General features: G+C 46.7%; 1 protein-coding gene and 1 long non-coding RNA gene across 3 annotated transcripts in view; both read left to right on the top strand.

The window, feature by feature from the left end:
* Positions 1 to 15771, top strand: part of ZBTB16 (zinc finger and BTB domain containing 16) — a 164989-nt gene that overhangs the window by 108358 nt on the left and 40860 nt on the right. The gene's annotated exons all lie outside the window — the stretch shown is intronic.
* LOC112550775 lies at positions 11981 to 13726 on the top strand. Its single transcript, XR_003094774.1, has 2 exons — positions 11981 to 12857; positions 12966 to 13726. It is a non-coding gene; the product is annotated as an uncharacterized LOC112550775 (long non-coding RNA).

Genomic DNA, 15771 nt, shown 5'->3' with positions numbered 1-15771 from the left:
AGCCGTCAACAGTTGGCTTTTACCTTCTTGTCTTTGTAGTCCCTATTCTTTTTGGTTAGCAAACACAAGGGACTCGCTCAACTTCATATGTTGTGATTAAAAAAAAAAATGTATTGCAGATGCTGAAATTTCTTGAATGTTTCCATTAGAGACTGTTGAACAATTAGCCGTGAAACACCCCCAATGAGCATGCATACTTCACTGATGCTTCTCCATATTTCACTCATGTTTCTCTGTAGCAAAACTAAAGAGGAGACGAAAGCCCACTCCTTTCTGAGCTATATTAGGAACAGCTTAAATTAGTACATGCAAGTCTTTTTAGCACAGATAAACTGATAAATACCATTAATGGCTTAATTTATACTCAGAGGCTGAAATTTGACACGTGGACACTATCTTGGCTTGGAAAACGCAACCGGTTTTGTGCCAGATATTTTAATGACCGATCGGTAATACAAATTGCTGCCTCACTGAACAGGAATAGGCTCACCATGTCATCTGAGCTGGAAACTTTGCTGGCCAAGCAGCAGTTAATAAATTTTAAAAGAATCGCCTTATTCAAAATCAAGCTAATTAGGATTGAGTTTTACAAATCATAATGTTTTAGCAACTGTACCTACTGCATTGAGGAAGAGCGGGGAAAGGTTGGGAATGCAGAAGGTCCCAGGACACGGAGGATTGAATGCTATGCGTTTGGATTTTGTACACTGTACTCAGCTGTTACTACCTATTTGTACAGCGCCTAGCGCAGTGCGGGGCTCATCCTGGTTGATTGCTGGAAATGACTGCAATTTCAATGTTGGGTAACGGTGTATTTGAGTCACTGTTCACTATATAGAGGCACGTTTGGATCCACAGCATTGGAAAAGCATTGCCTGCTGTACAGGTTTTGATGCTGGCTCTTGGTTTGGGGCTAAGCTGGCAGGGCTGGACGTAGGAGACAAGACTGTATTGGCAAAATCTCTCTGTTTCCCCCTAAACCCAAACCACATTGCTGGTAGGATCCAGTTAACCCTCTGAGTCAAATGCAACAGTCCAGGTCCACAGAGTTCAGTGCCTAAGAAGGTCTCTCTCTAACTGTTGGGTTGGAAGAAATGTAGTGTTTGCTGTGGGGTTTCTTGAGCCTTGCTGGGATGGCTCGGGGTCTGAAGCAGGGTGCTGCAATAAGTGGGCCGGTCCTTTGATCCAAGCTGGGGATCCTTATGGTCCTGTGACTGAGACAGGCAATGCTCTACAGAGATGTGACCTTGTTTCATAAGGTCTTTGGGACACTTGTGGTAGATCCCAGACCCTTCAACGGTTCAGCTAAGCGAAGGAGAAGTTGATCTGGAGGGAAGAAGAAGTCCTTCTTTGCCCTGCAAGTTCTGCTGGGCTGAAAGGCCTTTCCTCTCCCTCGGGCAAGCTTTCATTAAGCGAACTGGGATGGATCCAAAGCCCTTTGTAGGAAGGCTGGAAGACTCTTGAGCCTAAGAAGTGCATTTAACGCCGGCACTTGAGTTAAGTCAATAATATTTAACTGTCCAACAGCAGCTGCTTCGAGGTTGGTTGTTTTTTCAGAGCTGTGGAGCCCCGTGCTCTTCCAGTGAAGTAAATGGAAATCTTAGGGGCTCAGCACCTTTTGAACATCCAACCATTAATGACCTCAGCCAGAAAAGGCACCGTGTTAGGCATGTGTGTTCTTAAGAGGGTGTTTAGTGATGACTGCAGCTAAACACTTCCTATGGAAATAAAGTGAAAACAGAGCAGCTACTAGGCTTCATTAACGACCTTGAAAAATCTGACCAGATTAAAGTATGTTTGATTTAAAACCCTGGGACTGGAACATCAGAGGCTGCCAAAGAGAACAATGTTCATGCCAAAAGCTCAAATGGTGACATGAAAACTTAGCCTGGTAGAACACAATGACCTCAGTTAAACAGGTTTATCATCACCTCTTCAAGCTGTAAACATATGCTTCTCAGTTACACATCAGAAATGGGCTGTATGGCGAAAGGAACCCACGCTCGCCAAGAAATTGATAGCTTCCTGTTGTCGAGCAGCTCTCAAAGAGCGCTGCCTGTGGCATAAAAACATTAATTACAGTGCCCCAGTCCAAGTTGCTGGATTTCCAAATAACTGCATCTTCCCCAAAAGATTTTGTGGTGTCCCTCCGGGCTCTTGTCAGCTGGTGGTTTGGCCGACTCCTCGCACCCCTGCCAAAACGATTCCTTCTTGGAAGCAGCTGTGGCCGATGATGGCACGGGTGTGGCAGTGTCCCTAGAGAAAGTGGAACAAGGGACAGTGCCTAGTTGTTGGGTTTATTTGGCTTCAGCTTGTGGGATATACTTGCTCTGGTCAGAAATATAGTTTATAGTTGGGGGGAGTCTCTGAGCTATTGATGTTTTTCTGTCCTAGAAGAAAGTGTACAAAATCCTGATGCTGCATAGCTCTCTCTAGATCACCCAATGCTTAAAAGATTGTATCACGTGTAAGATAAAGCAATCTCCTGGCTTCCTCCTGAGACGTAGCCACCTGTGGGGTGGAACAATTAAAATTGCCCTGTCCTACATATATTCACGTTGCTCTTTAGTTCATTGAGGGACTATAAGCCACGTTACAAAGTTAGGGTATAACTGGTATCAAGTGGATGATAGAAGCATGAAGATCTTTTTTTTTTTTTTTTGGGGGAGATGGGATGCACATTGCCCTCTCTTTAATGGTTTTCATGTGGTTTCCCTTCCAACGTAGAGACTTCTGTACATGCTCCGCAGCCCAGTTGACTTCAGGCTTGAAAAGTTCTTTCTGGGTGTTCACTTTTCTTGGCGTGAGTCCTACAGCAATAGGAAAAGCAGCAACTGTTTTGGCTCATCTTCACAGCAGTGGAAGCACAGTGCCATGCCTCAGGGAAAATGTGGAAAATTACTTACTCTTCTTCTCAAATTTAAAAAAAAAATAAAATAAATTTTAGGAAAACACACATGCTCTCGCTCGCAGAGGTATGGTAAGCGGAGTTATATGAGCTTGTGCAAGGCGCCAATGCTCGAATATAATAGCCGTTGACTTTTATAAATATCAGAGGTGATTTGTATAGAATTTCCTTGGACCAGCCAAAGTATTTAACGCGAGACAGCCTCAGATAGCGAAATGCTGCGTAACGTCATACACACTTGGGAGCCAGTGTCATGTGCCTCTGTTTGTACAGTCAATACACTAGCATAGATTTACTCTTGGCCTAATTGCACCATGTTACTACACAGGCATGTTGGATGCCTAATATAGGGTTTATTTTCTTAGCATATGCCTTCACCTCCATTGTGCCAAGCGGTTTGTTTTTGGAGTTGTGGGCTCAGCACTCGCAGCCCCCCCTGAGGCTGAGGACATCTCTGCCAGGCACTTTGCTCTTGTTGACCATGTCGTGTGGACCAGGACAGCTTCTGGATCAGTTTTGCCCTCTGTGAAAAGTGCTGGCTGATGGGGAAACCAGTGCTTAGCATCCCCGTAAGGCAGTTGAAAAATTATCACTGGAAGCTGTAATGCACCTGAAAGGGAGTGGGTGTGAGCAAACATTCATTTAGAAAAACAAAATGAACTCCTTTAGCTAGGCATTGCCAGCAAAGTCAGCACAACTGATGGGGAAACCAGGGTACGTCTCACTTCAGCCTGTCTAGAAAGGGAGCTGCTGTATCGGGTGCAATTGGTAGCCCAAGGGTCTCTGCCAGCTGGGGTCCTTCTCCTGCTGTGTCCATTGCTACCGTGGATTCGCACCGCGGCTCTGCTGCTTCAGCGGGATCCAGGCAGGACAGGTGGTTTGAGTTACGTGGAGCAGTCTGCCGATGGCTGACATGGGGCCGCAAGTGTGCGTCCAGTGGACAGCGTGTGGTCGTGGGCATTAGCCAAGAGACCTGAGTTTGGTTCCTGTTTCGGCAGGTTGCTTGCAGTGCAACTTGGATAATGAGATCTTTTATTAGACCAATGCAAATAGTTGGAAAAATTCTTCCTAGCAAGCTTTTGGGTAGAAATACCCTTTGTCAGGCTGAGGAAGCATCAGCAGAACAAATGAGGTTGGGTTTCCTGTGAATGCAGTGCTTCGTCTCGTTCAGCGTCTCACCCCTGACAGTGGCCAGTACTTGCTGCTTTGCAGGACAATTACTGAAACGGGGCACTTCTTCCTGTCTCCTGCCAGTAAGAGGTTAACTGGAACAAGATGGCAGGATGTTCACGCTATTTAAGGCCCACTGCATACAGACTCTTAATCGATTTAAGCTTTTGGCCTCTCCGGTTCCTGGTGGCAATGAGTTCTACAGGCCAATTACCAGTTTTTGTTGCGGGCTTTTTAAAATCCTTCTACTGTTCTTAAGGTTTGCAGTGTTTCTGTGTCTGAACTTCCCCCTGTTCTTGTATCACGAGAGGCTGAATAATAACACTTACTCTGCCTTCAGGATTGTATGTGGTATTGTCACTACCCATCTAATTTGTGCCCTCTCTGAACTGAATCCCAGTCCTTTGAATGTCTCGTACAGGAGTCGCTCCAGGACTCTAATCGCTTTCATCCTTTCAGCCCCCTCTATTTTTTGCCATAGCTGTTTTCAGAGACGGTGCAGAGGACTGAATGCAGCGTTTGAGGTGAGGACATATCAAATTGATTTCTGCAGTTGCATTATATTTTTCATCTCTTCCTCATGCGCCCTACCATTTTGTGCAAGTCTCCTGACTGCCACTTTGCTAAAAGAAGAATAGTTTTCACCGAGCTGTCTAAAGTGACAGCGAGGTCTTTTTCCCCCGGAGTGGTTTCATTTAATTTAAAACTTAGTAATGTGTATGAGCAAGTCAAATGATCTCCTCCAGTGTGTATTACCTAGTATTTGTCAACACTTACCTTGATTTGCTCTTCTGCTGCCCATTCCCTTTGCTGAAGCCCATCGCTGCCCTTTGGATTGAGGTACTTTTGAGAATTTACCCAAGCGATTTGAATGCCCAAGTCTTATCCCGAGTTACCAACAGGAGAGTCATTACCAAAGTCGCACCGCAAGCAACACGCAGAAACGGGAACCGAACTCAGGTCTTTTGGCTCATTATTGGGATTTAGGTTCATAATGCCTTCAGTATGCAACTTGGGCTTCTGAATCACTTGGGCACTCTTGAAAATGTTATCCTTTACCTTAAAAACAAAACAAAAAAAGAGAAAGGTTTCTCTGACCCAGACTCATTCCAGGTCATTGATACATTTATTAAACACCACTGGTCCTCAGAGCGGATGTATTTATTCCATCCCTTCTAAAAAGAGGCGGGTGTTGGGTTTTCACTCACCTTCCTCATATATAAATCTGTCTCTTGCTTGCTGGTTGCTACGCCATTGCTTCCTCTAGCCAGGGTGGGATGAAAACCCTCTTTGTGGTGACACCAGCACTAGTGCACAAATAATAAGGAGTTAATAAAACCAATGTGTAACTGAAACTTAAAAAGCTATAAATCGTCTTTTTTTTTTTTCCGGGGATGTTGGTAGCATTTTGATTTAATAGTTGGACAAACACAAGGGTCTATTTTATTCAGAGTTTACAGGCCTCAGGGCTGTTATTCCTCCAAATTTAATAGCATTGAAATTGCAGGGTTTGCGATAATTTGCCTATCACTTTCTGCTCTCCCATTGATGTTTATTGTCAGCGGGATGGAATCTCAATCCGATTCACTTAGATAACATGTCTGTTAAACATTTAGATAATTGTGCCATCATTAACTTGTCACATTATTTTAGAGATTCAAAACAGTAGTGTGGTAAGTGGAGGTACAAAGGGAAAAAAAAATCCTACATGAGTGCAACAACTGGGAAAAGGAGAAGTTGACAGTGCCCGTGGCCTGCCCTCCGGATATCTTTGTAATGTACCAGCAAAATGTATGTGCAGTGCCTGGTTGCTGATAAGCTCCATTTTATGCAGGAGGGAATAGCGCAACGTGCAGGAATATGTGCCTGTCCTCTCGGCGTGCACCTGAATTTGAACCAAGATTTTTTTCAAAATAGGGGGACTGGAAGAGTTCAAAGTTTTTTTTAAGTCCCCCATATTTAAAAAAAAAAACCAAAAAACTCCAAAACTTGGCCTTTACATTTCAACACTGTTGGGCGCAGTCTTCTTCTCACTATACCTTGAGAAACTGAACTTAATTCTCAACTGTGTTTTCTTTTCTTTTTTTTCACGCTTTCCTTTTCCTCCTGCTGGCAAGAGGTGATGATTGGAAAAATCGGTGTTTTTATTTAAGGGTGTCAAGCTTTTTTTCAGGAATCAAGGTTGAGTTTGGGGAGGAGAGCACCCAATGTTGAAATGCAGCATGTGGATTTATTAGAATTAATGCTGTGTTATACCAGAACGTACTCTAAAGAGAAAATAAGTGGGGGGTTTGGGGTTTTTTAAAATGTTTTATTCGTAACTTGTGGTGAAACCAGACCTCAGTTTGCAATAGGAAGCGTATGGGCAGACTGGTAGGTGAGAAGCCTGCAGGAGATTGCATGCAGATGCCATGCTTCAGGGCATGGCAAACAGAAGCCTTCTATGCATGATACGAGCACAAATCACTAAACAGGTCCGTGGGATGCTTCAAACAGCTTCTTTCCTTTTCTTTTTTCTTTTTAAACAAGTAGACAAGCTTTGTGGGTGATGGGAATATTATGGGTCTTTCTTTTGGTTTTCATCTTAACACGCGTCCAAATAAACTTTCCTATCGGGGCATTTTGTTCAGAGAGATTGATGCTTGCTGTCCCATAGCGCGTTATCAGTTATCTATTGGTCCTTCTGTCGACAAGATGAACAGGTCCTGCTGGGCGGTTCCTTCTGAAGTTATTCTGTCTGCTCTTAGGCAGGTACAGGGAAACCGCAGTTCATATTTCAAGCTTTCAAAAGGTGACCAGAGTCTGGAATGGGCTCCGAGGGAGGTGGTGCTCACCCCTACCCTGGGGGTCTTCAAGAGGAGACTGGACAAGCACCTGGCTGGGGTCATCTGACCCCAGCACTCTTCCCTGCTTAGGCAGGGGGTCGGACTCAATGATCTGCTGAGGTCCCTTCCGACCCTGGAAAGCTATGAAAAAGCTGATGCACAAATGATCCACCTCAAGATGTTCAGGGTAAGTGTTTCCTGAGTATTTAAACAAGACTGAAACTCCTTGTGAAAGGAGACGTGGGCACGGCGTGGAAGAGGTGGTGGCAAACTTGGAGAGCACTGACCTGTCTGTGAAGCTGGGCTGCAGTGCCTTGTGTCTATGGGTTTCCTAGCTTACTGGCATGGGGCTTGTGATAGATTTCCAAATGCCGCCTTCATTTTCCTGCTCCGGGCCCGGCCAGTTAGCCGCGCGGACTGCAACTTTGGTCTGGTCTCGGTGCTTCCTCTTGCACGGCTTGATCCGAAGCCTGCTGAACCCGATGGGATCCATTTCATTGACTTCACTGGGTTTTGCATCAGCCTGCTGGACCAGAAAATGCAAAAGTGGGCAGAAATGATAAGTTAGCATTTCTCCTGAGAAACAAACATCCCAAACCTCACAAGTTTATTCAGGGCCGGGGCTGAGCCTCGTATTGTCGCATGTTGTAGTACCACGATGCTCTTAACGCAGAGCCCCTCGAAACGCCTGTCTGCAAACAAGTCTGCACATTTCCCGTAACAAAACAAATATACAATCTTCCCAGACTGCCTACGACTTTCTATTACTGTTTCACAGTACTCTGGAGAGTTTTAAGATAGCAGCTTGATTAAGCTTATGGGGAAAATACTATCAGATAGCATTCTTCGCCACAGATAGAGATAATGTACTGTAGTATTAAGTATGTTTAAGGGTAATTATCTCTCCCATATTCATTTTAGTTACATGAACAAAAAGGGAAGGGTGCGGGGGGAGACTTGGCAGGTGCAGGGTAGAGAAATGCGGATGGCTATGGCAGTCGCACACATGTTAGCTAACTTACAATGGCAAGCTGGGTTTGGGAGGCTGATTTTGGCTCCCTTTCCACTTCACTGGCGTCCTTCCTGATGTGCACAGGTGAGAGAGGAACCTGCAGCCCCCGGGGTCTATGGGCCGAGCCCTTTGGCACGAGGTTGTTGTGGCAGGGACTTGCTTGGTATGAAAGATGCCTCATTTCAGCTTGTCCTCCATTAACCACAGGCTGATCCAATTAGGATCGGACGTCCCCATTTCGCTGTTTCAATCATCATTACAACCGTGCCGGCTGCTCCCGTAAAAACCAGTTCCATCCGAGGCGGCGCTTGCAGGCTCCGGCATCCGTTGCCTGGCTGTGCGAGGCATCGGTGTGTCTCCCTCGTAATCGCTCCCATTTCGGATGTAAATATGGGCAAGGGAACAATAAGCGCTTTTGTTTTTCATTAAGAGCAGAAGTTTTCCTGAGCGCGGGAGCCAGGTGCACCGTGGGCCGGATTCCTTCCCCTGATCGGACGCGCCGGTTAGGCCCCCGCGTGCCACGTCAGTGGGCCTGGAGCTCTCTCCCGCTTCGGGGCAAGGTCTAGGACAGGGTGCAAAGACCTTTTCCTGTTGATCTCTGGGCTGGGAGGCTGTCACCTTCCTGGCTGGAGGAAGGAGCCCAGATGCCTGCCGTAAGCGGATGCAGGGGAGCTGAGCTGAGCCAGCTGTGGAGAGTTCATTCATTCCCCCGCTCATCAAAGGGGCACTGCCAAATCCTGCAGTATGAGCAGGAGGATGGGGAAGCACTCCCCTTGGCTTGAGGCTGGCTGAGTCCCCTTGTACATAGGTCTTGGACAGTGAAATGTTCCTTTTCCCTATGGCCTGGCTGGGCATTTTTTGATGATTTGTTTGCTCGCCCCATCAGAGGAGGTGAAGTCCACCTGGGGCGTGCAATGTCTTCCCTGCTTCTGCTGTAATCCTTTGGAAAGCATCAGCCTCCAAAATTGCCCCTTCTAGTCAAGAAACACTATTACACGGCCTTCCAGCCCTCGCCCAGGCACGTGACTCAGACTCTCCCCACTGTGGGACCCCTGACTCAAGCTGGGGCTCTTGGCACGTTCATCCCGTGCTCCCCAAAGTGCAAGGCTTCAGGCTCAGGTGTGTCCCCAAGGGCTCCCCATTGGCCGAGCAGCTTCTCGGGCCCAATTTGGTTTCAACATTTTCCACCCATTATCCCCCCCACAATATTTTCTCTTCTGTGGGAAACTTCCAACTTTCTCCTTTTTATTCCAAACTGAATGATCTTCAACCTCCTCTCCTCCCCCCCCCAACCCTTTATTTTTTGTCTTCAGAGGGGAGGAGGTTCAGACTTTCCCACAAAGCAGAAACCCCCATGTTTTGACCAACTCTAGTCAATAGTATTTTAAAGATGGGGAAACTGAGGCCTGGGGAGATGAAGTGACTTGTCCCAGGTCACAGCAATTGAGGTGTCACATTTGGTGCTTCAAAGACCTGCCCTTGAACAGGTGCTGGCAGAGCTGAGCTGCAACAGCTGGATGGTTGTGTGTCACCGCAGTGTTGCATTGGGATGAACTCTGCACCATTTAGGGCTTAAACACCCACTATTGTCAGCTCGTAGGCATCCGCTGCAAGGAATAGACTATCCTCAGATTTGTTCCTCCCCATGAACAAGCTCGCGCTGCAAACTGCAGGGATGTCCCGCTCGGGGGGAATGGCAGAGTTGAGCTGCGTTGTTATGCAAGCCCCAGTTGTACAGCAACCATTTTTAATGCATGTGTCATTGTTCCTTAGCTCTTATAGTAATAATAATACTGCTAATAACACTGTTGTTGTTATTTCTATTTGTCTCCATTGCTAATTAACTGCTGGCATAAGAAGACTAATGAGAAAGGTGAAGTAGTGACCTCGTTAGCTCAGTTCAGGAATAAACAAAAACCAAGGCAGATTTCTCAGCAAGTGTGACAAACTTGTTCCTCTCCTTCCTTTTCATACCAGGGGAAACTATCCAGAGCGCCGTTGCCAACTCTTGCAAAATTTGGCAAGTCTAGTCATTTTTGGCGTCTTCCTTAAAAGTCCTTCAGCCCAGTGTTATGTGAATATACCCCAGAGGATCCAAAGAAAAGCTGGAAAACATGATCCCTAAACGTGCAAAAGCCATCAAACAAATTTGAAAAGGTCTCTAAACCTCTTGGCTGTTCTATAATTTAAGGGGGTGGGGAGAGGATTAAGACAAATCATATGATATTTAGAGGCCTGGCCTCCTCCCTCCCACCCGCCCACTTATATGGGCAATACTAAAAATATTGTTGTCCTGCCATTTCAGTTTCTGGCACTTCCACGTGCACCTCCGAGTACCATGTCTGCAGGGTGGACGCCTGCGTGTTTGGATTCTGATGCGACGATGTGGGTTTTTAAACACTGGTCATCGCTGGGGAGAAAAATGGCTTCTGGTTCTCCAAGCCAGGACTTGGAGTGAATTGTAATCTCTAGCATAAGACTCTTATCTGGTGAGATGCTGCTATTGTGAAGAAGCTATCTCCCGTGGAGGTGCAAAGGGCATCTCTCCTGGTTTAAATGTCCATATTGCCCAGAAGCTGCAGCAGGGCTTGTTTACCAGGTTACAGAAAGAAACACGTTGAATTTGACACAGAGCGAGCTGCTGAAAGATGCTCGCTTACCTCCTGGGGTTTGTTCTGTTCCAGCGACACGGGCACCGCGGAAAGGAAGAACCACCAGTTGTGCTGTTTGCTTCTGTGGCTTCTTGGGAGGGGAAAAGAAATAGGTGGTTGTGACTCTCTTGGGGTTTGTACACGTGGGCCTCAGCTTGGGAGCAGGTGGTTGCTGCCTTTTATCATCTTGCCTCTTAGTTCGACTTCCCCCTCCCACAAAATACACGGCAAACCCAACGAAAATGCTGACTGAGCAGAGTCAGCAGAGCATCCCGGGCCCGAGCATTTTGGTGCCAGACCTACCATTTGCTTTTCGGTTCATGCGTCTGTGCAGCTTTTGCAGTGCACCAGGTCACCTCCATTTCCTTTCGTTCCGTTTACCAAATGGCGGTGTTGGTGGTTTTCGCCGTTTGTGCTTTTTAATGAAATTTCTGGTTGCAGGTGTGAAATAACTTGGGGCCTTTGGTGAAATGCTCACGCTCTTTCGCTGGAGATGAGCATCATTTGCTCATAACAAAACTTTTTTGCAAACCCTAGAAGTTACCAAACCCATCTAGCCTACTGTTTCTGCTACCCTGCTTCTTGTGAGTTTGTTAGACCATGTACCCGGTAATCTAACACCACCCCTCTGGCAACTGCCACAGTTGCTTTGATTGGGAATATGATCTCATTTGATGCTATTGAGTTGAATTTAAAAAAATAACTACTTTCCTAGGTTCTGCTAACATCAATTAAAAATATAGTCCATAGCACTAAAAGCAGGTAGCAAATGCTACTTCCCTCCGTAGGACAGAACAGTTAGCATGCAAAATGAACCGGTACCAGAGTGGTCTGTTATACAGTGTTCATCCTTTAAAACCGCAGTCTAGTTTCACCAACCTCCAGGATCGTGCCATCAAAACTCAGCCCATAAGTGTGGACATGGGTATGGTGTCAAACCCCAACGTCACGTCCATGCCGTGGTCTGCAACCTCCCGGAGATCTCCCTGGTTTCACGTGGAAGCTGTTATAGTCTGGCCTAGTTGGGAAGTCTCTCTCTCTCTACATAGACTGTGTGTAGTCCCCGAGTGCCTTTGTTATCGTTGTTGCACAAGCAACAAAAAGGCAAGTTCACTTGTATCGCTCCCCGTGTGCAAATGCCTTTCACCAGTTGGAGCTGCAGCCTGGGATTGGATTCCAGTGGTTGGGCACCAGTACGGTAGCTAGCGACATAACGAGTGGCCGGGAGGCAGTAAGAGCCTTTTTTGTGCCAAGTTTATCTGTTGAAAGGACTGGAAACAGCACAGATGAGAGAGATATGAAAGCAGGCTCATTTTAAGCAGAGAATAACTGCACTCCTGTTCCCCCCCCCAACCACCCTCCGCAGCCTGAGCTCTCTTCATACATAAACTGACATCTTCAAAGGGATGCTTTTGTTTTTTTTCTTTTTGCGAAACGTTTATTTCTATAAAAACAATGAGGGTGACAGCTAAACTTCCCATCGGAAGCCTTCTTAATTTAGGAGCATAATTCACAATGACAGTTTAACAAACGGGCAGCTTTTAGAGATCAAACTGAGCATAGGGCAGCACCTCCTTTCATGATGCTTGCTTTCTAACCCCCGGACCGATGAGCAACTTTGCAAGGCTGTTACCCGGGCACCTTGTGTGAAGACAGCCCAACCACAGAGAATCCCTATTGCAAGAGCACTCCAGTGTGTCAGAAATGCAAGCCCGTTTCAGGTGCGTTGAGGCAGAGTCAGTGAAAAAACCAGGAGCTTAATTCTGTATTTTGGCTGGCTTTTTGTTCCTCGTCCCTGGCCCCAGTGGGCACTCTGCATATGGATGTTCAGCACTTTTGAAATCGGGCCACTTACAGAGGAGCCTAAATATGGAATTATGAGCTTAAATTTAAATCTTGGCCCTGCCGTACTCAGAGCGGTCTAAAAACTAGCGTGGCATAAGCCGGGCCTCTCGTAACCGAATCTTCACAATGTACTTGAAGCGGTGCCATCCAAGTGCTTACAGAAGAACAGAAAGTACCAAAGCTGGTGTCTCTTGAAAGGATCCTTCCCTAATCACAACCTTATGACTTGCAGCTGAATGTTTTGCTGTGTGTTTTGGCTCGCTGCTAAAAACAAAAATGCCCATCGGTCTCTCCATGCAAGCAAGGCTCGCATCTCCCAAAGCTGTTCCCAGAGAGCAAAAATGTAGATGAAGCTTTCCATACTGCCTGCCTCGTCTCGGCGCTGTAGAGCCAAAGGATTTGTGTGTGTGTTTATAGCAAAGCCCGTCTGATAGAGGGACGTTTAGGTACGGGCTTTCTTTCAGATTCTTTCTGCTCCAGGATTAATGTTTGTGAAGCACTTGCAGGGCTAAAAGAGCTTATTATAGTTTTGTTTTATTGACTTGCTTCCACAGAGACGCGTTCAGGGGGATTCTGGGCTGGACTGTTTGCATTGCTGTAATACCTGGAGAGCCCGGCTGTGACGGGGGGGCCCTTCCTGCCAGACAGGGCATCATTCTCTGCCCCAAAGAGCTTACAGTGACAGGGAGCTGGCTTATTTCGGAGCCATCTCAGGTTGTATTGAACTGCCCCTGGAGAAAACAAAGACGCCTAAAGTCTGGCAGAGGCTCAGTCAGCTATGCAAGAAGAAATACGGGAGCACAGCAGCATCCAAGCCAGATGTTGACAGAGGCAGGGAGAGAATTGGGAGGCTGGTGCTGTGCGAGGGGTCAGCGTTTCTCCCCGTCTTAGCTCTGTGCCTTCCGGAGAGTGATATGAAGAAGCTGGGGAGCAGCATTGTCGCGAGGCAGGGACCCTGCCAGCGGCGTTGCAGCGAAGCTGCTGACAACATTTCTCAGGACTGGGCTCCAGGCTGCTCAGACGACTTCTGCTCCGGGTTGCCTTCAGCTCTTTACAGCCTGCAGCAAGTTGAGGGTGGGCATTTGTTCGCAGCTCAAGGCTGGTTTGACTTTTAAGCACGCATTTCTCAAGGGGGCATTGGGCATCAGAAGTATTTCAAAGGATTGAGGAGGAGGAAATAGGTGGTTTCAGGCATGCTCTGTGTAACCTGAAGTTGTCTGTTCTGCAAGGAGGCAGGCATTTGTTACCTGACTTGAACCCCCGTCCTGGGGGTTGAGCTGCACCGTGCATCTAATAATAAAATGTTAGCAACTTGCCCGTGTTTCAGTGTTGCTCTCGCGCTCCCAGGGCTTCTGGAATCTGGTTCTCGTGCTGAACGCAGCAGCGTGAGAGATCATGACTTGATGTTTTCAATATGATGCATTTACTTCAATAACGGCTTTTGGTGTTTGGGGGCAGGCTGGGAGGCTGCGTCTGCTCTGGCAGTTCTGTAAAAGCCTTGAACCGACCATCAGAGGTTGTACGTGTAGCTGGAGTTGCCTTCTGCGACACACGTGCTGGCTGAAATACCCGTACAAGACAGTGCTATGACTTGTGGTGCATGGGAGCTGCCCTACGCACCGAAAGCAGGGAAGGAAGGGTTAAGCTTCAAAGCACTGCACTGTCTTATCCCACCAAGGTCATCAGGAGTCGCGTGTCTACACCGTGCCCACGCTTGAAATATTTGCCCCCTGGTCTTTCACTTTGCTCCTCGGCTCTCCGTGGCACCCAGTGGCATCTGCAGAAGGGTGACCTGGGGCTGTGGGTGAGCAGCGCAGGGTCTCCGGGTAACCGGGAGGGGAGATTTGGGAGCTGACGCCCTTTTCCATCCGCTCTAAATTTGCAGGTGCCCAAAAGTGGCCCGGTTCGCGCTGCACATCGCGTGCTGCACTCGCGCCGGGGTGAGTTAAGGTTGGCATTTTCTCCCTTAGCTGAGAACCTCTTGCGTCTTTTGGTTCTTGGATATCTAACGCTGAGCTGCTTTGACTGACAGTAATGTTCTGTGACAGCGCTTGAAATCCGACTCCGACCGTGCATTCCTAAAACTGGGAATCTCGCTGGCTTTTAAAACATGAGGTTTACTTTGAAAAAAATAAAATAAAATAAAAAGAAGAAAACTCCAGTAAGTTTGAAAGCAAGTCTGCCTTCTGCAAAGATCAAGTTATTAGGACGTGTAGCAAGAAGGCGGCCCATAGGCTTGCACATGTTTATCTAAAAATAAACACGTAAAAAGTACGAGGTCTATGAATCTGGATTGAAAAAAGACTGGCTAAGGGTCTACGTTTAATTTTCCTGTGCAAATACTATTTAAACTCCGATGAGAAAAGCCCTCTTGCTAAGCTACAGAAAAATCTTTCTTGTCCTTTAATTCTAGATGAAGGGGATTAGTGTGAACATATTTAACCTCTGACCTTCAAACAAAAGCATTATCAAATTTAGTTGCCAAGTGGTTCCCCATTTAACTGAACTAGTTTAGTATCTCAGTAAACTTTTTGTTGTTGTTGTTGGGGGTTTTTTTGGTGATTTTTTTTTTTATTTTTATTTTTTTTGCAAAGCCAAGCTTGAAAATCTATTGTTGCCCTAGAAACATTCAGAGATTTAGCAGCGCTCTCCTCTTTTTAGGTGGGAGATGGCTGTCAGAGCACAGATAAGGGACCCCACTTCTGTACAGTTGGCATTAGGACCTGCCTAAGCTTTCAAAAAGCAAACACAACTGCCCCAAACAAACAAAGCTTCTGGTGGTCTGCAAAGCGGAGGCTAGCTTTTCCCCCTCTCCATTTTCCTACACTTTTTTTCCTGCGAGCGATGTATCCGCCTGGCTTGGTGTTTTAAACCATTTGTCATAATTCTGCAAGCACGCAGCCTAGCTAAGGCAGCAATTGCCTGGCTCTTGATATATATATTTTTTTTCTTTGCTTGCTGTAATATCACTGCCTTTACCTCCCCAGCCAAAAATGTGCCTGTGATATCTTGATCTCCGCTCTCCGCGGCACTGAAATATTAGCCAGAGCTGGAACGCGCGTCGTATTTGGCTGGCGTTCTCCGCAGCCCGTGCATCGTTGCACCACCAGCATCCCAATATCCAAGCCCTCAATGACTTTATTAGCTCTTTTTTTTTTTTCAACAATGTCCATCAACTGTTTAGGTAACTACAGCTTTACGTTTCCGCCGCGACCTGCAGCGGTCACTAGGTGGTAGGCACTCTTAGGTGCCAGTGACTCAATAGAGCCAAGTGAGCCCTTTCTAAATTAGCCCTGAAATGTGTAAAACTAGATGGTCAGGGGTCTCTCAGTCCACAGTAAAATATTCCAGCTTGATCCT

This window comes from Alligator sinensis, unplaced genomic scaffold, assembly GCF_000455745.1.
Source record: "Alligator sinensis unplaced genomic scaffold, ASM45574v1 scaffold1241_1, whole genome shotgun sequence".
Lineage (NCBI taxonomy): Eukaryota > Metazoa > Chordata > Crocodylia > Alligatoridae > Alligator > Alligator sinensis.
This window is presented reverse-complemented; position numbering and strand designations above follow the sequence as displayed.